Source organism: Canis lupus, chromosome 7 (genome assembly GCF_048164855.1).
Source record: "Canis lupus baileyi chromosome 7, mCanLup2.hap1, whole genome shotgun sequence".
NCBI lineage: Eukaryota > Metazoa > Chordata > Mammalia > Carnivora > Canidae > Canis > Canis lupus.
The window spans coordinates 56,024,651-56,051,730 of record NC_132844.1 but is presented as its reverse complement, the minus strand read 5'-3'; positions in this window follow the sequence as shown (position 1 = coordinate 56,051,730).

The window sequence follows — 27,080 nt, the reverse complement described above, 5'->3', positions numbered from 1 at the left end:
TTATGTTTTCTCTTTTTAAATAATATATATTTTATATATTACAAAAATATATATTGCATATGTATTAAATATATTAATATTTTATATTGGGCAAAAAAAAAGACTGGAAAGCAAATTTTATCATCAGTAAATGACAATTTTTGAACTTATAAAGAAACAATATTAAGTAAATAGGGAAGAATTTTCTTTTCATATGAAATTCCTATCTCTTCAGATCTTACTATATTCTAATCCAGTTTCTTCTTCAAGGTTATGTCGGTTTGTTCTTTGGTGGAGTGGAGGTAGATGAGGTGACTCAGGGAAAAGAAGGGGTGTTTAAAATAACCCTTGCATTTTTAAATATTAATAACTGTTGTTTCACTATTCAGAACAAGTATTTAATACTACTTACCATTCAAAATATAATTTTTAAAGTTACTACCTTGCATTTATCCAATTCTATTTTGCCAATTTTTTTTCAACTTTAGATTTCCTGGAATATAATTTATATACAGTAAAGTTATGTTCGAGTTGCTCATTCCTAGTATTTTTAACATACATATATAAGCATGTAAACTGGATCACTAGTTCATATTGGATCACTATTTGTCTATTGTATGAATCTAGAGAAATAATAATGTTAATTTTAAATTAATTTTAAAACTCTAACCTTGGGATACCTGGGTGGCTCAGTTGTTGAGCATCTGCCTTTGGCTCATGTTGTGATCCTGGGGGCCTGGGAATGAGTCCCACAACAGGCTCCCCACAGGGAGCCTGCTTCTCCCTCCGCCTTTGTCTCTGCCTCTCTGTGTGTCTCATAAATGAATACATAAAATCTTAAAACAACAACAATACTAAACCTCTAGCCATCAAAGCAGATGGAAAGTGGTAAAAACTTGATTCTACAGAAAAACTTTCCTTAGTAATAAACTATCCAGATTAGGTGACATTTTCCTTTAGTATGCAATGAGGTATACACTCAGGTTAAATACCTGGATTAGAACTCTACCTCTAGGGGTGTATGGGTGGTTCAGGTTGTGCTCCTGGGATCAAGTCCTGCATCAGGCTTCTCACAGGGATCCTACTTCTCTCTCTGCCTGTATCTCTGCTTCTCTCTCTCTGTGCCTTTCATGAATAAATAAAATCTTTAAGAAAAAAAAAAAGAACTGTAACTTTGTGACCTTGAGTAGGTTACTAAACCTCACTATGTTCAGCTTTCTCTTCCTAATTTGGTTGGGGATAATACTACAATCACACATGATTGCTAGGAGGAGTAAGTGCATATAACAAAGTACTTGCTACAGTATCTGGGACATAGAAAACTATAAGCGATAGCTACATTAGTACTACTATTCCTTGGATTACATCTTTTAATTTAGGATTTTGGCATGTCTTTTTATCTTTTTTTGCTGCCATTATTACCAAAGAGGGATCTGCTCTTTACATTACTTCTCTTCTTTTTGTCTCTCTCTCTTCTTCCCCTCTTTCTTTCTCACTCTCTCTCTCTCTCTCTCTCTCTCTCTCACACACACACACACACACACACACCACCACATTAGGTAGATATAGAAAAATGGTAGATAATAGATCATTCTCTTTGATATAATAGTAGTAGAATTTAATGCTACTCTAATCTCAAGTATAGCTTCTGGCACCTAGTCAAATGGAATTGAAGAGTCTTAGAATAGTTGCAGTGTTGACAGGTAATTTTGAGAACTGAATGTTACAGATTTGACTTCATTCATAGGTTCATTTGTCAGGGCAGTAACAAAAGAATAACATTTTTTAACTGGAAAGAACATTAGGGCTTTTAAGAGCACTCTAATCTCTTAAGACAGATACAGTCATTGCCAAAAGGTGATTTTTTCAATATTTCTTAGAAGTTTAATAATAGGTGAACATTTAAGTACATGATGGATAGGTATTAGATAGGCTTATATAATATTAACAATGATAAAATATACATGTATATATAAAAGTAACAATTTAGAAAATTATATACAGGCTTTGAATATTACATTGCATTTTGCAGTATTAAAATAACTTTTATTTATTTTTAGTTCTCAGTAGACTTTAATTTTAGAATATATTTAGGTTTTCAGAAAGGTTGCAAAGATGGTTCTCATATTTCTCATATATTTCACATCTGATTTCTCCTACTAATATGTCACTATTAATGAACCTAAAAGTAACTATAGTTTAATCATGTAATTTCCAGGTAATAGTTATATTTTCATAAGATACTTTTTAATGTAGGAAGAACTTTATATTCTCAACTTCATAACAACCTTGATTAGTAAATAGTATTGCTCCTTATTATGGCTAAGAAAATTGAGATAAGGGCAGCCCTGGTGGCTCAGCGGTTTAGTGCCACCTTCAGCCCAGAGCAGGATCCTAGACACCCAGGATCCAGTCCCACATCAGGCTCCCCAAATGGTGCCTGGTTCTCCCTGTGCCTGTGTCTTTGCCTCTCTATCTGTGTTTCTCATGAATAAATAAATAAAATCTTAAAAAAAGAAAATTGGGATAAAACTATATAAAGCAAAAAAAATCTGTCTCATGTCATTATTTTAATTATAAATATTAAGATTTGTCTATGTCCATGATAAGTATTAATTTTACCCTCTTGTATAGAAGTGTTATATTTAAAACAGAACAATATATTGGAATGTATTTCAAAGAGAAAGTAGAAAGAAAGAATGGATATTGCCTACCATGTGTAGTTTTTCCATATATAATATACTAGTTTTTCCTTAAAATGAGTATTCTAATTTTTAGTCAATAATGATCAAATTGAGGGGCACGTGGGTGGGTCAGTGTTTGAGCATCTGCCTTTGGCTCAGGTCATGATCCTAGGGTCGGGATCGGCTCCCTCCCTTACAGGCTGCCTGCTTCTTCCTCTGCCTATGTCTCTGCCTCTCTCTCTGGGTCTCTTATGAATAAATAAATAAAATCTTTAAAAACCATTATGATTAAATTGAGACCTGTATGGCCTCTGTGAGCTTTGAGAATATCATCAAACTAGTAAGTCAGAAGCAAACTATGAACTAATAGTTCTCTGATCCCAATGTTTATTCAGAACACATTTAAGGGGCAGCCCTGGTGGCCCAGTGGTTTAGCGCCTGCCTTTGGCCCAGGGCGTGATCCTGGAGACCCGGGATTGAGTCCCATGTCAGGCTCCCTGCATGGAGCCTGCTTCTCCCTCTGCCTGTGTCTCTGCCCCCCTTTCTCTCTCTCTATCTCTCTCTGTGTGCCTTTCATGAATAAATAAATAAAATCTTTAAAAAAAAAATAAAAAATAGGGATCCCTGGGTGGCGCAGTGGTTTAGCGCCTGCCTTTGGTCCAGGGCGCGATCCTGGAGACCCGGCATCAAATCCCACATCGGGCTCTCGGTGCATGGAGCCTGCTTCTCCCTCTGCCTATGTCTCTGCCTCTCTCTCTCTGTGTGTGACTATCATAAATAAATAAAAATTAAAAAAAAAATTTAAAAATTAAAAAAATAGTTCCACATTTTAAAGAATTGTCATATTACATCCAAATAGTATTGTGATCCTCAATAATTTGCAACATTTTTGGGTTCTTATAAGATCTCCCATTTATAAATTGAAGCTTTTTTGTTGTTGTTTTTGTTTTCCCTGTGATCCTTAGAATGTGATTCTACATCTGGAAGTATATTGCATAAGAAAAGAAAAATTACTGTAAAACATCCATTTTTTCTTAAAATATTCAAAAATATATTATTCAGTTCTTAACCTATGTAGCTACTTTTTATCACACATTTTACAGGAAATAGATTTAATAGAAAAAAGTGAAATCTATAAGATTTCATAAGGCTAAGAGGCTTAATCTTTTCTAAAATTGAAAAATTTCCACTGAAGCATTCTACCAAAAATTCCACCTGATTTCTTCCTACTATTATCATTACCACTTATAAGTATTCTGTGTTTACCAGTCAGTCTTTTAATTTAGTAGCTGAGAGAGCACTCAGGGTTTTGGTGAAAAGAAGGAATATAGAGAATGCACTTCTTACTGTGGAATGGGGGAAACTATGGACTTAGGCCAAATGTGGTTCATTAGCTGGCATATTTTATATGACCTACAAACTAAGAATGATTTTACAGATGAACATTTGCAATTAATTTGATGACTGGGAACACTGACTTTGAACCTCCATTAAACAAAATGTTATCTAAAAAAGTGCCATTTTTCACATAGGTAAACCTATATTATCAAAAATGGAGTTATTAAATTATTTTTATTTGAACATCATCAATAAAAATTTAGGGAAAATATTTTTCTCACTGTGCAAGTGAGTTTACAATATTATTTATTGTCTATTGACAAATTTATAAAGCAAAATATAATATATTCAGTATTTGGTATTTCACAGGAAACATTTTCAAACTGGTGAGATACTAAATTGCATTCCTCAGGTGTGAGGATGTCCCAGTCAAAATCCACTTTGGTTCCACTCATCACACCAGGGAACCCCTTGTGTGGAACAGGACCCAAACAGGATCCCCCCATCCTGCACCACTTCAGCTTCAGCTGCATAGAGAACCCCCTGCTCCACACCCACTTTTATTCCAGTACTCCTACTTGGAGTCCCCATGAGTCCTAGCTCATGCCTGCTGCAGCTTCAGCCAGCCAACCAATGCCTCCAAACTCATGCAGCCTACAAAGGGAAATATCTTACACAAGGCTACTCCTAAGATTTAGAAGTAGCTCTTCTGCCTAATTCATAGTTACAAACACAGAAAGTCAAACAAAATGAAGATACAGAGAAATATACTCCAAAGAACAGGACAAAACTTCAGAAAAAGAACTAAACAAAACAAAGATAAGCAATTTATTTAATAAACAGTTCAAAGTAAATGTCATACAAAGGAGGCATGAATACACAATGGGGAAAAGACAGTCTCTTCAATAAAAGGTGTTGGGAAAACTGGATGGCTACATGTAAAAAAATGAAAGTGATTCACTTTCTAATATCATACACAAAAATAAACTAAAAATGGATTAAACACTTAAATGTAAGACCTGAAAGCATAATATTCCTAGAAGATCATACAAGTAGTAATTGCTCTAACAGCCATAGCAACATTTTTCTAGATATGTCTTATAAGGCAAGGGAAACAGAAGCAAAAATAAACTGTTGGGCTACATCAAAATAAAAATCTCTGCACAACAAATGAAACCATCAACAAAACAAAAGACAGTCTACTGAATGAGAGAAGATATTTGGAAGTGATATATCCAATAAGAAATTAGTATCCAAAATATATAAAGAACTTCTACAACTTGATGCCAAACAATTCAATTAAAAATGGGCAGAAGACATGAATAGACATTTTTCTAAAGAAGACATACAGATGGCCAACAGACAGATGAAAGGTACTCAATATCACTAATTATCAGAGAAATGCAAATTAAAACCATAATGAAATATTGGTTTACACTAGTTAGAATGACTAAAATTTAAGTGATGAGAAATAAGTGTGGTAAAGATGCAGAGAAAAAGAAACCCTCATGCACTGTTGGCAGGACTATAGATTGGTACAGCCACTATGGAAAACAGTATAGAGATTTCTTAAAAGTTAAAAATAGAAATACCATACAAACAAATTTTTCCACTACTGAATATTTACCCATAGAAAATGAAAACACTAATTTGAAAAGTTAAATGCACCTCTATGTCTATTGCAATATTTTTTTTTACAATAGCCATGATATGGAAGCAACCAAGGTATACATCAAGAGATGATCAGATAAGGAAAATGTGGCATGTGGGTGTGTAGGTGCATGTGTGTAGTGAAATAAACAGATAAAGGCAAATATGTGTCTACTCATAACTGGAATACAAAAAAATGAGTAAATAAGAAAAATTCAAAATCAGATCTATAAATACAGAGAACAAATGAATAACTGCAGGGGCAGGGGTAGGGCTGGCACAAAGTGGGTGAAAGGAGAGGGAGATACACTATGGTGAACACAGTATAATGTAAAAATCGTCAAATTACCATGTTATACACTTGAAAATAAAGTAACATTGTGTGCCAGCCCTACTTAAAACAAAACAAAACCAAAAAAACCAACAAAGTAATGGTCATAAAGGTATTCACCATACTAATGAATGGATGAATTCAGTGAGAACATTAACCTTTTTTAAGAAAGAGTAAGATTTTCAACACGTTGGAAATATCCAAAAGAACCAGAGTTGAAGAATACCAAAGCAGATATAAAAAATATATTAGGAAGAAAAAAACAATACTAGGAATCAACAAATTAGAGGATGCAGAAGAACAACTCAGCAACTGGAAAACAAAGTAAAGGAAATCACCCACCCTAAACAGCAAAATGAAGAGAAAATATTCTCCTTAAAAATGAGGATAGGTTAAAGGGTATCTGGGACAACATCAAATGTACTAATATTTGCATTACAGGGGTCAGAGAGGGAGAAGATAGAAAGGGATGGAAATCTTATTGTTAAAAATAATAGCTAAAAACTTCCCTAATCTGGGGAAGAAAACAAACTTACAGGTCCAGGAATTACAGGTAGCCTCAAACAAGATGAACCCAAGAAGATCCACACCAAGACACATAACAATTAAAATAACAAAGTTTAAAGATAAGTAGAGAATTTTAAAAGCAACAAGAAAGAAGCAACTAGTTACACACAAGGGAAACCCCATACATAAGGCTATTAGCATACTTTTCAACAGAAACTTTGCATGCCAAAGATGATTGGCATGATATATTCACAGTGCTGAAAGAAAAAAAAGAAAAAAAAAAACACCAAAAATACTCTACCCAGCAAGTTTCTCATTCAGAATTGAAGGAGAGATGAAGAATTCCCGCCCCCCGTCCCTCCAAAAAGGAAAAAAGGAGTTCATTATCACTAAACTGGCCTTACAAGAAATGTTAAAAGAACTTCTTTAAGCAAAAAATGTCATAAGTAGAAGTAAATTATAAAAGTAAAAACAATTCATGAGTAAAAGTAAACATACAGTAAAGTTAGTAGATTAATTACTTACAAAGCTACTATGAAAGTTAAAAGACAAAAATAGTAAAATTATTTATATCTAAAAATTAGTTAAAGGACTCAAAATAAGTTATAAAATATGACAACACATGTTGGGGAACAAAAAAAAATCTGTTTTGGAATGTGTTTGAACTTAAGGATCAGCAACTTAAAATACACTGCTATATACTTAGGGTATTATATATGAAGTTCATTGTAACCACAAACCCAAAACCATAATAGATGCACAAAGAAAGGGAACAAAAATAAATATAAGCATAACACTAAATAAAGCTAATAAACCTCTAGGGAAGAGATCAACAGAAGTATAAAGCATCAGAGAAATACAAAAACACCAAAAAAAAAAAAAATTAACAAATTGGCAATAAGTACTTATCTATCAATAATTACTTTAAACATACATTATATAAATGCTCCAATAAAAAGACTCTAGGTGGCTGAATGGATTGAAAAAGGACTCATCTATACACTGCCTACAAGAGACTCACTTCAAACCTAAAGACACCCAGACTGAAAATGAAAGAATAGAAAAATATATTCCATGCAAATGGAAGTAAAAAAACAAAAAGCAAAACAAAAACAAAGCTGGAATAGCAATAATATATCAGACAAGCTTTAAGACTAACAAAACTGAGGATTCTTATAAACAGAAAGCATTTATCATCATAAAGGTGACATGAAAGGCCCACTGAGTTTCCAAATGCCCTTATATTCAATATAGCACAAATGCCAGTATGTAAAAGATGGAAAATAATAAAAATATTAGTTTATAAATGTTTAGCAGATTTTTCTTATACTTCATTATATCACTGAAATATGCCTTTTACTTAATTTGGACTGCACAAAAATTTTTAAAACTCCAGGTAGGCAAACATTTTATTGATTAAGAATCCCTGGAAGATTACATTGTGGACTAAATGGTGGAGGCCATTTAGTTGTCCAGAATTGGTCCTGAGAGTACCGTCTCTTCAAGAACAACTTAGTTCAAATGAATACTGTCATATTAAATAGTGCTCAAACATGTTGGTCCTTGTCCAATAGACACGATGACAGCAGAGCTATTACATTGTAGTCAGTTGCACTTCAGAAGAAACCATAAGTATAAAATCTCCCTGAACTTCTAATGCGTACTCTGAAATTATTAAAAAAATGACTTATTTGTCAATAGTGCTGCCACTTTATACTAAACTGGCAAATTAAAAAGGATCAAAGAGCAATAGTTTGGAGAAAAGAATCATATTAAAACAATGTCTGGGCTGTAGACATTTTTCTAGATATATCTTCTGAAGTAAGGGGAATAAAAGCAAAAATAAACTATTGAGACTGCATCAAATTTAAAAGCCTCTGCAAAGAAGGAAACAATTAACAAAAATAAAAGGAAACCTATGAAATGGGAGAAGATATTTGCAAATTATATATGCATAAAGGGTTAGTAACCAAAATATATAAAGAATTTATAAGACAACACTCAAACAAAGAATCCAATTAAAAAATGAGCAGAACACATGAACAGACATTTCTCTAAAGATGTACAGTTGGATGAGAGATACATAAAAAGGTGCTGAGCATCGCTGATCATCAGGCAAATGTAAATCAAAACTATTATGAGGTGCTGCCTGGGTGGCTCAGCAGTTGAGTGTCTGCCTTTGGCTCAGGGTGTGATCCTGGAATCCTGGGATCAAGTCCCACATTGGGCTTCCTGCATGGAGCCTGCTTCTCCCTCTGTGTGTGTGTGTGTGTGTGTGTCTCATGAATAAATAAATAAAATTAAAAAAAACAAATAAAAAAGAAAAAGAAAACTAAAATGAAATTTCACCTCAAACCTGTCAGAATGGCTAAAATGAAAAACACAAGAAACAACAAGTGTTGGAGAGGATGTGAAGACAATGGAACCCTAGTGTGTTATTGGTGGTAATGCAAACTGTTGTTTCCACTGTGGAAAATAGTATGAAGATGCCTCAAAAAGTTAAAATAGAACTACCGTATAATCCAGCAGTCATACTTAATAGGTATTTACCCAAAGAATATGAAAGCACTAATTCAGAAGGGTACATGCACCCCTATGTTTATAGCAGCATTATTTTCAATAGCCAAACTATGGAAGCAGCTCAAGTGTCCATCAATTGATGAACAGATAAGGAAGATATGGTACGTACACCAATGGAATATCATTCAGCCATAAAAAGAATGAAATTTTGCCATTTGCGAGTACATGATTGGAGCTAGAGTATAATGCTAAATGAAATAAGTCAGAGAAAGACAAATACCATATGATTTCACTCATATGTGGAATTTAAGAAACAAAACCAAAAAATAGACTCTTAACTATAGAGAACAAACTGATGGTTACCAAAGGAGAAATGGGTGGGGGATGGGTGAAATAGGCTTTGGGGATTAAGAAGGGCACTTCTTCTTAATGAGCAGTGGGTCTGGTATAGAATTGTCTTGTATAGAATTGATGAGCAGTGGGTCTTGTATAGAATTGTTGAATCACTATATTGTACACTTGAAACTAATATAACACTGTATGTTAACTATATTAAAATAAAATTTTAAAATTTAACTTTACGTCAACAACAACAAAAAAAATAAAAATAAATAAAATAGTGCCTGGGCCTTCTGGGTGAGTATCTGTGTATACATACTAAGATATTTCCATGTGAATTATATTAAATGTATGTAATTTACATTTTGTTAAGGGGAAAATATGATGAATTGTTGATTAAAGCAATTCTCAATGGAAAAATATTATAAATGGAGACTTTTCTAATATTTGAGATTCTTTAGCAGTGCTGGAATAGTGTAATTAAAATTACTTCCATAGGAAAGATACGGAAATTAATCAGATAATATTATTAGTTTTGTCAGTTTGCTGAAGAACATATATTATTTTTTTAAATTTTTATTTATGATAGTCACAGAGAGAGAGAGAGATTGAGAGAGGCAGAGACACAGGCAGAGGGAGAAGCAGGCTCCATGCACCGGGAGCCCGACGTGGGATTCGATCCCGGGTCTCCAGGATCGCGCCCTGGGCCAAAGGCAGGCGCCAAACCGCTGCGCCACTCAGGGATCCCAAGAACATATATTATTAAGTACTGTATTTGTGAAGCAAGATGCTGCCTTTTTCCTAAAAGGCAAAATGCCTTAAGCAAAATTATCACCACTGCTTGCATCTACATATCACTTTCCAGCTGACAAGATGCTTTATACACATTTTCTCATCTAACTCACACCACCTCCCAGCTAAGACAGATATTATCTGTATTTTATCAATGAATTAGCAGAGATTTTGTGACTTTCCCAACGCTATATTTTTTAGGGGAGAATCAGCTCAAAAACAGATCTCAAAATTTGGGGTTCTTGGTCCTCTTCTTTCCAAACAATTATTCTAGTAACTTCCTGATATTTTATTATCTATTTATTTAGCTTGTTTGTTTGTTTGTTTGTTTTTCTTAGAGAAAAAGGAGCAGAGGGAGAGGGAGAGAGAATTTTAAGCAGGCTCTACACCCAGCTTAGAGCCCAATGAAGGGCTAGATCCTACAATGCATGCGATTGTGACCTGAGCTGCAATAAAGAGTGGGATACTCTTAACACACTGAGCCACCCAGGTGCCCCATCAGCTGATATTTATAAAGAATTTCCCAACCCCATTTGACTCCTACCCACAGACTCCCCTCACACCTCTTTTGGGCTTATGCCTTGACTTAAAAACAAACAAACAAAAAAATGTTTGACGGACAGCTACTAACATTGCTAACACATGGGTGAATTTGGTAATCTAGTAACCTCTCTGCTGTTGTTAGTTCGTGATATACACCAGGATAACAGATAGCCATACACATGTAAATCCCTGACTAATGAATGCATAGTATGTTTAGGTGTTGGGCTTTTTTCTTGTACCTTTTTTTCTAAAGTTGTCATGTGAATACATAGAGTACATTCAGTTCCGTTGTGCATGATAGCATGCATAAGGAGGCAATCTGGGGGCAAAACAACCCCTACTGTATTAGGAGAAAGAAACTGCATCAAAATAATACATTGTTATTAAATTAAAATGCTGTATCTTGGGCAATACCTCAGAACTGTTGAATGAAAATCTCTCTACATTATATCCAGTCCAGGAATATGGACTTTAAACAAATTTTCTGAGAGATTTTTGCTAAAATTGAATTTAAGGAAAATTGGAAGAGGTAATCAGATATGAGTATTGAGTATCTGTGCCTATTTTTACTGAAAATGACAAGAATTCCAGTCCCTAATCATTCTTTATCCAGTCCATTTCTAAGGTTGTGTCTTTGCCAAGAAAAATAGCAAGCTCACAGTGGAAGCAGGGACTTCCCAAGCATAGAGTTTCCAAACTGCAATGCAAAGTCACTGCATACATAGCATCCAACTGGGTTACTCCCCATCACCCCTGTGGGACTTAACAGCATGCTTGCTGTGCTGTAAGTAATAAAGTCCATTGCCTCTGATCTTGGGGTTTCACATGATCTGCCAGCATCCACAACATCCTACCTAATAAGGTAACTTTTTATCCTGTAAATAGGGGGAAATACTGCACCCTGGAAGAGAACCACTGCATCATTCAGATGTAAATTAATTATAAGACCAGATCTGATTTTTAGAGAATAGTTAACTGAAATACAGAGTGAATACCCAAACATCTTACATCAGAAGCATGCATGAGTTTGTCTGCAGGAAGCAATTGTCCCTTTTTGCTTAAATCTCCTACTACAACGTCAATTCACAGTATTTAAAGATAGAAGTCATCACACAATTTAATTAGAGAGGCTACTTCTCTATCTGTAAAGAATTCTAGAAGCCCCTCTCTCTATCTCTATCAAGAACTAGAGAAAAGTCAAAAGATTTTAAAAACACAAATAAAAAGACAAGAAAAGTAAAAAAAAAAAAAATCATTATAAACTAAAAATTCTTATCAACAGGCCAGCAGTATTTTTATGTTTTTGAAAGTATCCCGCTGGATAGTACAAAGAAAAGAGAACTCAGATAATCTCATTGCTCATAATGATAAACTAGCACCTGATCACCATGGAATACAAGAATCTCTGCCACAGTTGACAGCACAGTGAACTCAGTGTGCTCAATCAGATGTATAATGGAGCTGTAGGGAGTTCTTGTAGCCATTATCTTGATATTCCAGATTCCTATCATTAGGGGAAGAAGAATTAAGAATAGTCCTTCAGAGTAGGCTCCAGTGATAAAGAGAAATGATATATCAGCCCATAATGAGGACAAGAAATCTAAGGTAGCTTTGAAGAACATGGTGTGGAGAGGAATGAAGAATAAAAAGAGATTTAAGGAGGAAAGAATATAGGCACTCACACCCAGAGGAACTTCACTGAATTAGAGCCTTGTTGCAGAAAGAAATGTGGAGAACTGCTGGGGAGGGATAGAGCATGAAGATTAGAGTTAAGGCAAAGATGGAATTTCCTACAATGTTTCCCTCTAGCAAACAGGGCTCTTTTCTAATGGAGAAATCAACAATCTGGCTGGATATTCCAGTGATGAAGTGTTGGCATTTCAGATACCAACAGAGGTTTGGGAATTTTCAATACCCAAGCCCAGGTCAAGTCTGAGATTTCAGTATGGGACTTCAAAGAATGAAAGGAGCAATAAATCTGTCAGAAAAATATTACATGGCCTAACTCTAAAACACTTCATCATTATTAATACAATATCCTTCTACCCATATTGGAAGGTAAGCACTGGCATCCTGGAAATACAATATTCAGAACCACTTATACTGGCAAAAGGACAAACTATGGTTACTTGCTAAGCTGAAAGAAGAAATTAGACAATTCACATGTAATTAAAGAGTATCTCTGTATAACTGGCTATCTAATGGGTACAATGGGCAATGGAAAAGAAACTGAGGATACAGTTTCTGTCCTTATATAACTGCTCTTTTAAGGTTTTGGGTTTTTTGTTTTTGTTTTTGTTTGAGAGTGAGCAAGAGAGAGAGAGTGCATGTGTATGTCTGGGGTAGGCACAGAGGGAGAGAATCTTAAGCAGGCTCTACACCCAGCATGGAGCCCTATATGAGCTCAATCCCATGGCCCTGAGATCATGACCTGATCTGAAATCAAGAGTCTGTTGCTTAAACAACTGAACCACCCAGACACCCTATCCTCACATAACTCTTAACTTCAGAAAACAAAATTGACTAACAGGCAATTATCATCATTACCACTATCAACATTATTTTAAGGTAAGATAAATTTTCAAGATTTTATAACAGAAATTGCATATTATAAGCTGTGGTAGTAGGGGGTACCACTCACTGTTAGAGGGATGGTGATAAGACCTTAAGAAAAGTGTCTGAATAGGGAGAAAAAGAATATTGAAGACCATCATAAAAAAAAAAAAATCTAGATGAGAAGTTCACAGACATGTCAGGCATGCAGAACACAGAAAAAATTATATTTTAAGATTTGTATTATGGCATAGGAAGAAATGAGGCTGAGCAGAAATGCGAAAGATGAAAATAAAAGGGTACGTTTAATGTAATCCAGACATGTGAGTATCTATTTGATGTCACTTCAATGTAGATATATTATAACCTCTAAATTAATAGGAGACAGAGTCTAGAGTCCTGATGTATGAGAGTATACTCAGGAAAACAAAACTTGCACTAGGTGCTTCAAGAGGGTAGATTTATTTTTTATTTATTTATTTTTTTTTTTTATTTGTTTATGATAGTCACAGAGAGAGAGAGAGAGAGAGAGAGAGAGGCAGAGACACAGGTAGAGGGAGAAGCAGGCTCCATGCTCCGGGAGCCCGACATGGGATTCGATCCTGGGTCTCCAGGATCACGCCCTGGGCCAAAGGCAGGCACCAAACCGCTGCGCCACCCAGGGATCCCCAAGAGGGTAGATTTAATTTAGGATACTACTAAGCTGTTATTTGTGGAGGTGGGTATTGGTGAAGGAACAAAAGGCAAATTCTGGGGTGCTCAAGAAAATAACTTTTTGGGTAGAAAGCATTTAATTATCTGCAGTTAGGAAAACAAAATGGATAGGATTGAGTTCCAGAAATTTGGAAAGGTAAGGCAACCTCAAACCAAAGAGGAGAGCATTAGCCAGTGTCTGGGGCATCCTGTGAGGAGGTCTGACAGGCTTGGTTCTAGGAGTGGTGAAAGAAGCTGGAGCCCAGGATCAACTGCTGGTACTGGGATAAGGACACAGGGAAAGAAGAAAGCAGGGAGCTAGATTCTTACCATCTACTCTCCCACTAATGGCCACCATTCTTAGAAGTTAAAAAACAAACAAAAAAACAAAAACAAAAATACAAAAAAAAAAGAAAACACCTTAGCTGATAAAAAAATCTGAACTGTAGCCCCAGCTGCAGAGAGCAGAGTATAAAACGTTGGCCTTGACTGAAAGACCATGGATAGATAAGCAATAGTCCTGCTCACTTCCTTTCTTTACTTCTTTAATGATTAGATGCCCAGCACTAAACTGTGGAAAGCATTAAAAATTAAACTCACTATCTACAATTGATATTCATTATACCACTGAGGACTCAAAATAAGTGGGTTGTTGCTTCCTGGCTTGGCTGAAGTTTCTTATGTGTTTTCAAGATTTATTTCAGAACAGCAAAACAATTGTGAAGGAGACCAATTAAAAATAAATCCCTAACTTAAGCATCTTCCCTTCTTTTTATCTTCCTCAGTCTAAGACTCTTTTTTTCCCTTTCTCTTTCGTTTTCCCTTTCCTTTCCTTTTTCTTTCTCTGACCTCCTTCCCTGCATGCCAATATGAATGAAGGCATTCTATTGATCCCCATTTAATAACCAGCAGCATAAATTGATGACATTAGTGGTATGTACTTCAGAGAAAAAGTAGTCGGAACAGTAGCACTGGGCAATTATAACCAAAAATAAATAGCTTATTACTGCCTGTTTGTTAGTTTTATTTCTATAGTGGAAACCAATTAGAAAAACAAACTTCTCATATATGAGGGTGTTAAACAAACCATTATATCTAGTATTAGTCTCTAGACAATTGTATGCCTTCCTTCCTTCTTTCCTTCCTTCCTTTCTTCCTGTTTTTCCTCCTTCCTATCTGTATTTCTGATTTACCTTAGCAACTATATTGAAAGTTCTATGCTAGGGAACATGGAAACACAAAAGAGAAAGAATGATCCTTGACCAAAATAACTTTACATCATTAGGGTTAAAAAGTTTGTAACCAGTAAATGGAAGGTATGTGTTGCTTATGCCAATTACTACAAAGACAGAGACTGTGAGAGATAAGGTCTGAAAGACAGACAGGAGGTATGGAGGCAAGAAGTGAGAACTAAGGCTAAAAGATGAACAGAATAATGGTTATGCTGAATTAGATGTTATCCTGAAAGCAACTGGTCTCATTGAGGGATCTTAAGCCAAAGAATAATATAATCAGATTTGCATTAGAGAAAGACAATCCTAGTTGAGGCAGAATGGACCAGAATGAGTGAGACAAGATGCAGAGATTTCAGCAAAAAGACCATTGTAAAAATTCAGGCAATCATTTTAGTGTGGAGTTCCACAATGGGCCTTAAATAGTTAGTAGATCTATGTAGCTCCCAACCTGTGAGACATGTATTTTCTGTGTAATATGTATGGAGAAGAAGGAGAAATAGAAGGGTTAAGTTTCCTGCTATTATAGGGTTCTGTCAAGAGGCTACACTTATGGGGAAATAGTACATTCCCTCCCCATCTCTGTGCAGAGCATTGTGACACTAGGCTCCATTGCAGAGAGAACCACAGGGAAGGAAATAGTATTTTAAAAATCTCAGGGGTTTTGAATTGGGTTTTACTTATTACTTGGGAAACAGCACTCTGGGAGAATGGTATTTTCTGAGAGGAGTAACAGCAGGGTACAGCTGTAGCCCATTATGCCCAGGAGCAGAATGGACTCCCAGTGGATAGGTCAGATGCCCTGCACTCTTGGCAGGAGAGCAAAAGCAGTCTGCAGGGGAAGATTTCTTTGAGAACACATATAAGATATCCTCTAAAGACTACCCAAAATACGTAGAGATTGAGGCTCTGTATTTTTAACCGACATCCCAGATGATTCTTCTGTGCATTACAATTTGAGAACAATTGTCCTAGGCTTTTTCTGCCATTAAAGTAAAGCTTTTTCTGCTACCTCTCTTACCTATTTGTGTTAAAATAGCAGCAATAGTATACAGACTTTTCTTGCCACTTAATGTTCTAATTTTTGTCTTTTGAAGATTTTTTTTTTTTATTCATTTGAGAGAGAGCATAAGCAGGGGGAGAGGCAGAGGGAGAGGCAGACTTCCAGCTGAGCTGGGAGCCTGACATGGGTTCCACCCCAGGACCCTAGATCATGATCTGAGCTGAAGGCAGATGCTTAACCATCTTAGTCACCTAATTTTTGTCTTTTAATCACCTGTTCCTGATTGGAGAGGCAATTATACCTGACTTCTGATAAGAAAGTCACCAGGGACCATGTTAAATATCTTTAACTCATCTACAGATTCCCCAGCCATGATTCTTTTTCTAGCTTATTTCTTGAGGCCAAAATATGCATCTACTGTATCCATACCCCAGTGACATATGATAATATACTAAGGGGCCATATAGACAGTCTATCAAGCTATAGTTAGAGCCTATAATTATAAGCCTCTTGTTATAAGCATAGATGGCATTCAATCTCTTGGTTTTCAAAAGTAATCTCATCTTAATCTGTTTTAAGTAGCAAGTCTATAAATTTGCTCCTGTTGTTTTTGAATAACCCATACTGGAAAAGTCAACCCACATGGCCTGGAGAACAGGGCATTGGTGATATATGGCATATAGGGAGGGCACAGAACATAGTACATATACTTAAAACAACAGAGTTCCTTACTAGCTGGGCAGGCAGTTAAAAGAGGAGGCTCACACTTTGAGACTCCTCTGTGTTCTCTAATACACTGAGGTGGCAAAACAGGAAAGAGTTGCAATAAAAAAAGTGGTGAGCAGTGTCAAAACTTGCAGTGAGTTGAGGAGAAGGTCTGAAAAATGCTCATTTATTCAGCAAATATGGAAATCATTATTGACCTGGAGTAAAACAGTTTTCATGAAATGAAGAGTAGCACAGAGAAAGCAAAGATTTGAGAATGTATTTAGGAGTGTGTAAGTAGAAACAATAATCATTTTACCCTATTATGAAAGACCTGAATTAATAATAATAATAAATAATAGCTTATACATGCTTTGTGTTGTATCTTTAATCCTCACTGCAGTCCTAGGACAACTATACTATTATTATCTGCATTTTTAAATGAGGAACAGGAAAATTAGTTAACTACTTTGCTCATGATCACAAAACAATTACATACATTATTAGGAATTTAACCCAAGTGTATTTGAGGTTTTAATCACCACGCCATTAACACCGTAAAAATCTGGAACTTCTTTGAATTTTAACACGCATTTGGAAATTTATTTGTGCTTCTTTATTGTGAAGGAGATTGTGTTTTTTTAAGATTTATTTATTTATGTATTTTAGAGAGAGAGAGAAGGAGAATCTCAAGCAGAGTGCCTGGCTTGATCTCACAAGCCTGACATCATCACCTGAGAGGAAATCAAGAGTCCATGCTTAACTAACTGAGCCACTCAGGCATCCCTGTATTTCATCCTTTCTCTGACAGAATAGCAGTACAACAAATAAAAGTTTCTCAAAGTCTTATACATAAAAACACTTGAGATCACAAAAATACTAAATCTACTAGAAAGAGAATTAAATTTTTTCCTACAAGTTCAATTTTTTCTGATAAGAACTTTGAGTGGTGCTTGTGCATTTAGATCCCAGCATCACATGCCATCTTCTTGCTAAAAGCTGCTCTCTACTCACTACAAAGCCTTGTCTGAAGAAACTATCTCAAGAGTCATGTTAACAAGGGACAGAAAAATCTCCACCAAGGCAGGCATTTATAATTACACACTCAAATATTAATCTCCCATCTCAGAAAGCCTCTGGAAGAAAAAAACAGACAACAAAGATACCTCTTACAGATGGGGAAAAAAAAAAGTGATTTTCAGGAGCTGGGGTGAAGGGAGGCTTCATGTTAAAAGAAATTTATTGAGTGTCTCATTAATTTGTACTAAAAAGGGGAAATACTTTTGGTGTTTCCTGAGTGAAAGCATTTCAGTCTTTCTCAAAGCACTGGTCTTCAAAAACGTAGTCCTAAGTCAGACAGAGGGAAATGAGTACTATATGGTATTACTTACATGTGGAATCTAAAATGGTCAAACTTGTAAAAACAAATAAGATGGTGGTTACCAGAGGCAAGGGTGGGGAGATAGGATAAATGTTATGCAAGGACACAAACCTGCAACAACTAGTAGATAAGTCCTAAAGATCTAATGAATGATATAGTGAACACAGACAAAAGTACTATAGTATAATCATCAAGCTTTCTAAGAGCCTTGAACTTAATTATTCCAATCACTAAAAATAAAGGATAATTATGTAAGTGATGGAAGTGCTAATTATCACTACAATGGCAATCACAATCACATTACAACTTATAAATGCATCAAATTAACATGTTGTACACCTTAAATTTACAAAATACTATATGTCAAATATATTTTAATTGGAAAAAAAAAAAAAAGGAAAAGCAGTCTTTTCGTTTCTTCCAAAATGGAAATCAGTGGGAAATGAAGTCCACCTTGACACTAGGAATACCAAAGGTATAAAATAGCATGTTTGTCAAAACTACCTATCCTGGGATCCCTGGGTGGCGCAGCGGTTTGGCGCCTGCCTTTGGCCCAGGGTGCGATCCTGGAGACCCGGGATCGAATCCCACATCAGGCTCCCGGTGCATGGAGCCTGCTTCTCCCTCTGCCTATGTCTCCTCCTCTCTCTCTCTCTCTGTGTGACTATCATAAATAAAAAATTAAAAAAAAAAAAACTACCTATCGTCTGTGATTGAGTTTGGATATACAAACCATTATAAATATCCTTCCTTAAGAGAAAACAGAAGCAAAATCTTCTAAACCAAAGAGAAACTAAAGATTACCCAAAATGTCAGGAAACATGAAGAGAGGGCTGGGGGCACCTTAAAAAACAAAAACAAAAACACAAAAACAAACAAACAAAAAAAAGCCTAGATTTGAGCAAAGGCAACAAATAAAACATTGTGATTTCATACCAACTTGTGATGTAAATCTGAATCTCAGAAATGCTATATGTGCTATATGCTATATGAGATCATTAGCTTTTTTAACTAAACCATCAGATTATCTCAAGATCCAGAGGAGAAAAATTAGATTTCAAAAGTATCTCAAAAATATTATCTCATACTCAGGTTAGTTCTTAAGTTTACTACATGAGAGCAGAGCAGATTAATAGTCCATCCCCAAGAATGCCTTAAGACCTGATTCTATTTTATTCCTTATTCCATATTGTTTCAAACTACCTGAAAAAGAAAGAACTTTGATTTTTTCTGCACTTATACTAGAATATTAAAGAAGGGCTTAAAAAAACAATAATGATTTTCACAAGAACACCAGTGATAGATAATATCATTTCCTCTATGGTCATCCCCTAAAAGTTAGAGTATATTGTTTGAAATTCACCAACCCTCATTGTGTTAATTTTAATTGTATCTAATACTGATGGCTTGTTTAAACAAACCTAGCAAGTAACTTATTATTTCGGAGCTTTTAAATATTATATTACTCCTTAAGATTATTTTATCAGTGGTTACTAACTCATGATAAATGAATATAGTTAACTCTTACAGAGAAAAACATAAAGGCTCTGATTTGCTAAACCATAAAAAAGGCAAAGAAAAAATAGCCTTTAAAAACATTTTGATGAATAAAGCCTACCTTTATCAAATCTCAAGGTAAATTAGATTGCTAGCATTGCTGAGTGCTAGTAAAACACTTTTGGATCAATATGAATCTGTTTAACTATGGATTGCATCTCATAAAGTCACCAATGGTGAGATGAATTGCATCTTTGCTTTCTTTGATCATGTTCATACTGTTATTCAGCAATTGTGAAATTATTTTTTTTTCCATGACAGTCAGATGTCAGTCTCAAAATATCATATAACTTGATAACATCACAATTGCTGGTCATCCCATATACCACTAAACCTGATTTATAGAACACATAGAGATACATATGAGGATTCTAATTATGTTTTTACTATTTAGCAGAGGAGAATGAAGCAGTCTGGGCACACAAGTTACCACAAGTGTGATATTTTTTGTTTGTTTGTTTTTATTTTTAACACAATCAGAACCTATCTCCATTTCCTCCTTTTATTTTGAGGATAGTAAAGGAATAGGAAGATTTGTGTTTTTTTTCAACTTTACTTTGGTCTCCCATACAATACTTTTAAAATGATCATTTAATTTAATGTATTATAATTGTTTTTGTGGGAGTAGGAGGATTTCAACTCATCAGAGCAGAAATAGAACATTTTAGAAATCTAAAAGAGAGCCAATGTTCTATTCTCTGTTCTATTAAGTCACATTAATGGTTTAAATCATAATCAAATATGTGCATTTTTAATCTAATTTTAATCTATGATGTATGAATAAAATCGTACTCACTTGCCTTTATGCATCTCAATCATCACATAGATTCAGCAAAACAAATGTAACATTGGTTTTCTTTTATATACAAAGATGAGACTGTGTGTGGGGGGTGTGTGTGGGGGGGGTGTGGGTGTGCACAAGCTTAGTCAACTTTTAAATACCACTTTTTGGGTACTTACAGATAGTCTAATTATACTCTTACTCAGTCTTGATGTAATTCAATAGATGTCCATACTTGGACTCAGAGTACTTACATGACCTTCTAAAGGACTTTCTAAATCCAAAAGATACTCTAAAAAATTTGAATTCATGCACCTCTTCTATCTACTTTAGCCCAACTGCTCCCAGAAAGAAGTGTCCTTAGAGCTTTTATGAAAAGCACCACAATATGATTGTGGTAAAAGCAGTCCAAGCTTTCATTTACTCTCTTTATCCTATTTGCCTCTTTCTTTGGTGAGCAGCAGTTTAAAGGACTGGTGGAAGAGAAGATACCTTGTGCAAACCAGTGAGCAAAGACAGTACTAAAGGGGCTATTTCACTGGTTCTTTTGACAAGGATGCTTGCTGTTAACTCAATGTATGAATGACTTTTTCTTTTTTTTTTTTTTGAATGACTTTTTCTTGTTTTGTACACATACACAGACACATATACCAACATGTGTGTGCACTTATATCTTTTTTTCCTTTCTTCAACATTGTTTCCTAGACCTACATTTATTAACCTAATGAGTTAATCTTCATAAAAGAGTTATAAAGAAACTCTATATCTCCAACTAAACTCTTGCAAATATGTATTAGAAATTTATTATACTCTTATAAGTTTGAATACACAGCAACCTTGTTTCAAATCCAGCTCTGCCTCTTAGCTAGCTCCCTGGCCATTCAGTTATTGGGTGCATGGATATGTGGGTGGATGGATGGATGGATGGATGGATGGATGGATGGATGGATGGAAAGCTGGAAAAAGGAAGGAGGGGAGGGAGGGAAGGAGGGTGGGAGAGTGTAAAGAACACATTGTTCTTTGCACATTCTCTTCTTCCTCTTTTAATCAAGTCAATCTACTGTTTACAAAAAAGAAATAAATATTCTGTACTTTTATTATTATTATTATTATTATTATTATTATTATTATTATTACAGTCTTTCTTACTCAGATTCTCTCTTCTCTCCCCTCTATGTATCTTAATCATAGTAATCGTTCAGGACTGAGCTTTAGCCCTGCTTGTTCCAGTAAGCCTTACTAGACCATCCTGGCCTACAGGATATTTGTTGTTTCCTTCTAAATTCTCTCCAATTATTTTATCTCATTTGACATTAATTATAACTGCCTTTATCTGAATTTTTGTTTTCAGATATGTTTGTTCTGTCCCTCTAAATTTTTAAAAAATATTTTATTTATTTATTCATGAGAGACAGAGAGAGAGGCAGAGACATAGGCAAAGGGAGAACAAGGCTCCCTGTGGGGAGCCTGAGTGGGACTTGATCCCAAGACCCCAGGATCATGACCTGAGCCAAAGGTAGACACTCAACCACTGAGGCATCCAGGTGTCCCTGTCCCCCTAAATTATAAGTGCTTTTAGAGCAACAATTGTGATTTCTATTTTTTGTTATATTCCATATCACTGTGTAGTAGAGGCCTCTGTCTGTACATCTTTAACTGAAAAAAGATTTCTAATCTTATTAAGATTATCCCATATCTTATCTTAAGCCCATATCTTATTAAGGTTCTAAGACACACAAAGAATAAATAGAATATAGGCCTCAGTCAAAACTATGAAATTACTATATAGTTATCTACAGTTATTTATATACACATAGCTTTATATATAAATATATATATAATACATATATATATAAAATTTTGATGGATATAAACTATATATACTCAGGAATAACTGGAAATATACAAAATAATAATTAGTGGTATGACTGGATGTTTGGAAATATGAATGAATTAACTTTTTAAAAAAAGATTTATTTATTTATTTGAGAGAGAGGGGTGGGGAAGGGAGAGAGGGAGATAGAGAGACAGTCTTTAAGGCAGACTCCACTTGTGGAGTACAGAGACCATTGAGGGGCTTGATCTCATGACTTGGAGATCATGGCCTTAGCCGAAACCAGAGTCAGACACTTAACTAACTGAGCCACTCAGGCACCACTGAATTAATTTTCTAACATATATTGTTAATGTCTCCATTTTTTTTGGATGGGAGCTGAGTATCATTTCTAAGGTCATAATAATTTCATCTTTAGGATTGAATTCCTTTAAGACTTGAAGCATCATTAGTTTTGTAACAATCCTTTACTAAAACACACGCACAAAAAAAAAATAGGAGAGTTACATTAAAGATAGTGACAATACCTTATCCTAAGTCTTTAGGTGAATCAACAAGTTTCTGAATTAGATTTGGTAGGAACTCAGGATATGTTAACCATTACTTGTAACAGGACTTTTTCTTTCAACTAGTCATCTCCCTTAAAATTTAAATAAATCTCACTCTGCCTCTGTTTCTGTGTCAAGAGACCTCAATCAGTTATAATTCTGTCTTGTCCCTGTGCTCACTGACTTCATCAGTTCTTGTGAACTCTGAAGGTACTTTGGGAATAGAAATTGGCATGTGCTGATCCTTCCCTGTTTTTGGAAGCCAGTTTCCCAGACAGACCAAACTATTCTCATCTGATCTGCTGTGTCCCCTCATGCTATAAGTTTTACATAGGTACTCCTACGTGGTGAGGTCCAGGGTTTTCTATTGTAATCTTCCTCTAGTTCATTATTCTAAAAGATTATTTGGTTTAGAATCAAGAGACTTATTATCACTACACAGTTTAGGTAAAATTACTAATATAAGTAAAACAGTATCATTAATATAGGTCACTGCTTTGCAAAAATAAAGAAAATAAGTACAAACCACTCTTTGCAGCAGGAAGAAGAAAGATAGGAATTGTGTTCACAAGGGTGTACATTTTTCACATAGGAATTTCATCTGCTGTTTTTAAGAAAAAGAAGGAAGATCTCTCTGTTGTGCCCAAGATTACGTATCTGAGAAACCACCAAGGAGCCGACACCAATGCAAGAATACGAGGGTTTATTTACAAGCTCAAGCTTGGGTCCAAGTATACTCCACACAGCAGAGCAGGGGCTTGGACCCCAAAGTGGGTTACAGCTGGGTTTGTTATGGGCTGGTCTAAAGGATTTTCAGAAGGGGTGGAGGAATTTTTTCCATTCCAATATGGGGGAAAGGGTGGGGGAGTTTCTTAAGATCTGATATGGGATTCCCTGTCAAGGACATTCTGCAGTTTTTCCTGTAAAGTTCAGCTCTTATTCACAGGGGCCTAAGATGGCTGTACTGTGCTAATGCTAAACTTGAGGTGGAATGGCCTTAATTTTCTCAGCCTCCACATCTCTCTATCCCTAGCAACAATGTACTAAACACTGCTTGCAGCCAGTGAGAGAAGTTACTACAATCTAAAATTCTTATTCTTCTCCAATAAACTTCTATTTAAAACAACCCTCTACAATTTCCTCCTAAAACATAATAAAAACTGACCTTCACTTTGTCTCTATGGATTTACCTATGGTTCACCAGAACTTGCTTGTCCCAAATAGCAATTTCTCTGCTATTCCTAAATAAGCTGATTTTGCTCATAAAATAACTATTTTATTTTGAGGTTAATCTTACATGGTGGTCCAAAGTGGAGTCTGAAGAAAATGAGCCCTAAAGGAAATAATGACTCCAGAATTGCGTGCAGTACCCACCTGAGCACCTCTGCCTCCCGGAGTCATCTTTTCCCATTTAGTTTGGTAGGTCTTCTGGGATTCAAGCTCTCTCTTTTTGGTTAATCTCTCTAGCTTTATTCAAGTCTGTTTTTGGCTTTGTTTTTTAAGTTTTTATTTAAATTCCAGTTAGCATACAATGTGATGTTAGTTTCCATTGTACAATACAGTACTGAGCACTTCCTGTTAAGTCATTCATCCTATTCAAGGGAGGTGAAACACATGTTTTAGAACACCCATCAGTAAACAGAGCTTCCCATAGGTAAGACATTTTAGCGAAGCCAAAGGCAATTTAGGTTCTGGTCCTTGGACCCAGAATATTGCGCGCCTTTCTGAAAAACTGGGTGAGCTTTTGAATAATTTGGAATTGTAAAGGCCATTCTAAGGATCCTTTGTATAGATAAATCCACCTTTGGAGTCAACTTTAAAAAAGACCAAGGAATGCATTTTTTTATTGATATGCAGAAACTTCTCAAAGATAAAATGACTTTAAAAACAGTTCTAAGAAGATCATTACAGCAAACAAACAAATTAGTGAAAGATTTCGGCCCTTACAATCTGCCGGAAACACAATTTGGATCCAACTATTCTTTTGAATTTTATACTTGAGAATGGCTAAAATTCCTAAAATAAAAGGTTTGAGATTTCTGTTTGTGCCTATTTATATGTTGCTCATGTATATATGCTATGGATGTGTTATTTTTCTACCTGCAGATGGTATTGCCAAAATTAATCTGTCAGGAGCCCTATTTAATTGACTTAGAGAAAATTAAGTATGTATATAAGTACACTCTTAGAAATTAGAAACTAATCCAAAAGTTTTTCAAGTTTATATATCTGGGATAATCTTTAATAAATAAAACCTAGTTTAATAATTTAAAGCAGATTTACACTTATTGGTTTAATAAAAGCAGATGTGCCTTCAAAACCTCTCAACAAGAAACATAATATAATTAACTATTTATGTCTAATCCAAGTATAGTCATTAAAAATAAGTAATTGAGGGACTCCTAGGTGGCACAGTGGCTGAGCATCTGCCTTTGGCTCAGGGTGTGATCCTGAGGTCCCGGGATGGAGTCCCGCACCAGGTTCCCTGCATGGAGCCTGCTTCTCAGTCTGCCTATGTCTCTGCCTCTCTCTGTGTTTCTCACGAATAAATAAATAACATCTTTTAAAAAAATAAGTAATTTAAATTATGTAAATAAAATCAAAGTTTATACTGTTAAATATACATAATGGATATTCATTGAATATATAAATCATTTCCAAATAAGAAAGACATTAAATGATAAACAAGTTTATCTACTTTTGGCTTTTTTAATTTTAGATAGACAAAATATATTTGTGCCTATTAATAAATGTATTATATGCCATACTGAGAAAAGTTTGTATGAAGAAGAGTATCTTCTATAAACTTTGAAATGTACACTTGACCCTTGAAAATGTGGGGAGGGAGGGGTGCTGTCTCCTGCACAGTTGAAAATCCATGTGTAACTTTTGACTCCCCCAAAACTTAACTACAAGTAGCCTACTATGAACCAGAAGCCTTACTGATAACATAAACAATACATATTTTATATGCTGCTATATGTATGATATACTGTATTCTTATAATAACGTAAGCTAGAAAAATACTAAGAAAATCATAAGGAAAAGAAAATATATTTGCCTTGCTTTACCATATTTATTGAAAAAACCCAGGTATAAGTGGACCTGTACAGTTCAAACCTGCATCATTCAAAGTCAAATGTATTTATAAATTTGCTAACCTACTGTAGGATACTGATGATAGTCTAAAATTGTTTTCCTAACGTTCACTGCAAAGCACAAATTACAAATAGCTTAAAAAGTTGGAAAAAGAATTGAGAATATAAAAGGAACCAAGAGAAAATGTCAGTTATGTTAGAATGACGTAAATTAACTCTGCACAAACTGTGTATTAGTACTAAGGAAATGTAGGCAAAGCAGTAGGCATTCCTTTAGTAGGTAAGAAGCAATGGAACTCCCGAGAGCTTTCTCCAACTGTGGAAGGATTTAGAATAACTTCTTTGTTTTTAAACTATGGTCACAGATCATTGGTGAATTATGATGAACATTTATTTAAATAGAAAATATACATATCTATATTGATATAAATGAATAATATATATCTTCAATTATATCTATAATTTTCAGATAGATTACAGAATATTTATATATAAATAAAATAATTTCACAAAGTACAAAATAGAAAGCATGCATAGCATATACTAAAAATAGGAAATACATTGCAGTTTATTACATTTTTATTTTGGTTACTTATGTGTTTTAAATATGTAAATATGTGCTGGACTGTGATATATACTATATTTGTTATAATTGAATGATCCAACATGTTTAAAAGCCACTGCTTTTATATTACAAAAAACTGAACAATGGAAAGGGTCTGTGTGGCCAGCTGAAAAGGCCAATACAAGACCACTCTTTCTGTCATGTACACATACAGTGGTAATTCCTCAAGGCCGAGCTGTAATCACTCTTTGATAAGCTTATACTTTATTGCCTTGTCTTTTCAGATTTGCAGTCAGGCAGCAATCTTTGTTTAAAAGAATTTCCAGTATTTCTTATAACTACTTGCAAGGCTGAGAATTCTTGTGGTGGCCTCCCAGATATTTATAGCTCTGCCATCAATCTATAAGTTGTCTCATTTTTCAAGTTCTTATTCTTTTTACTCAGCTT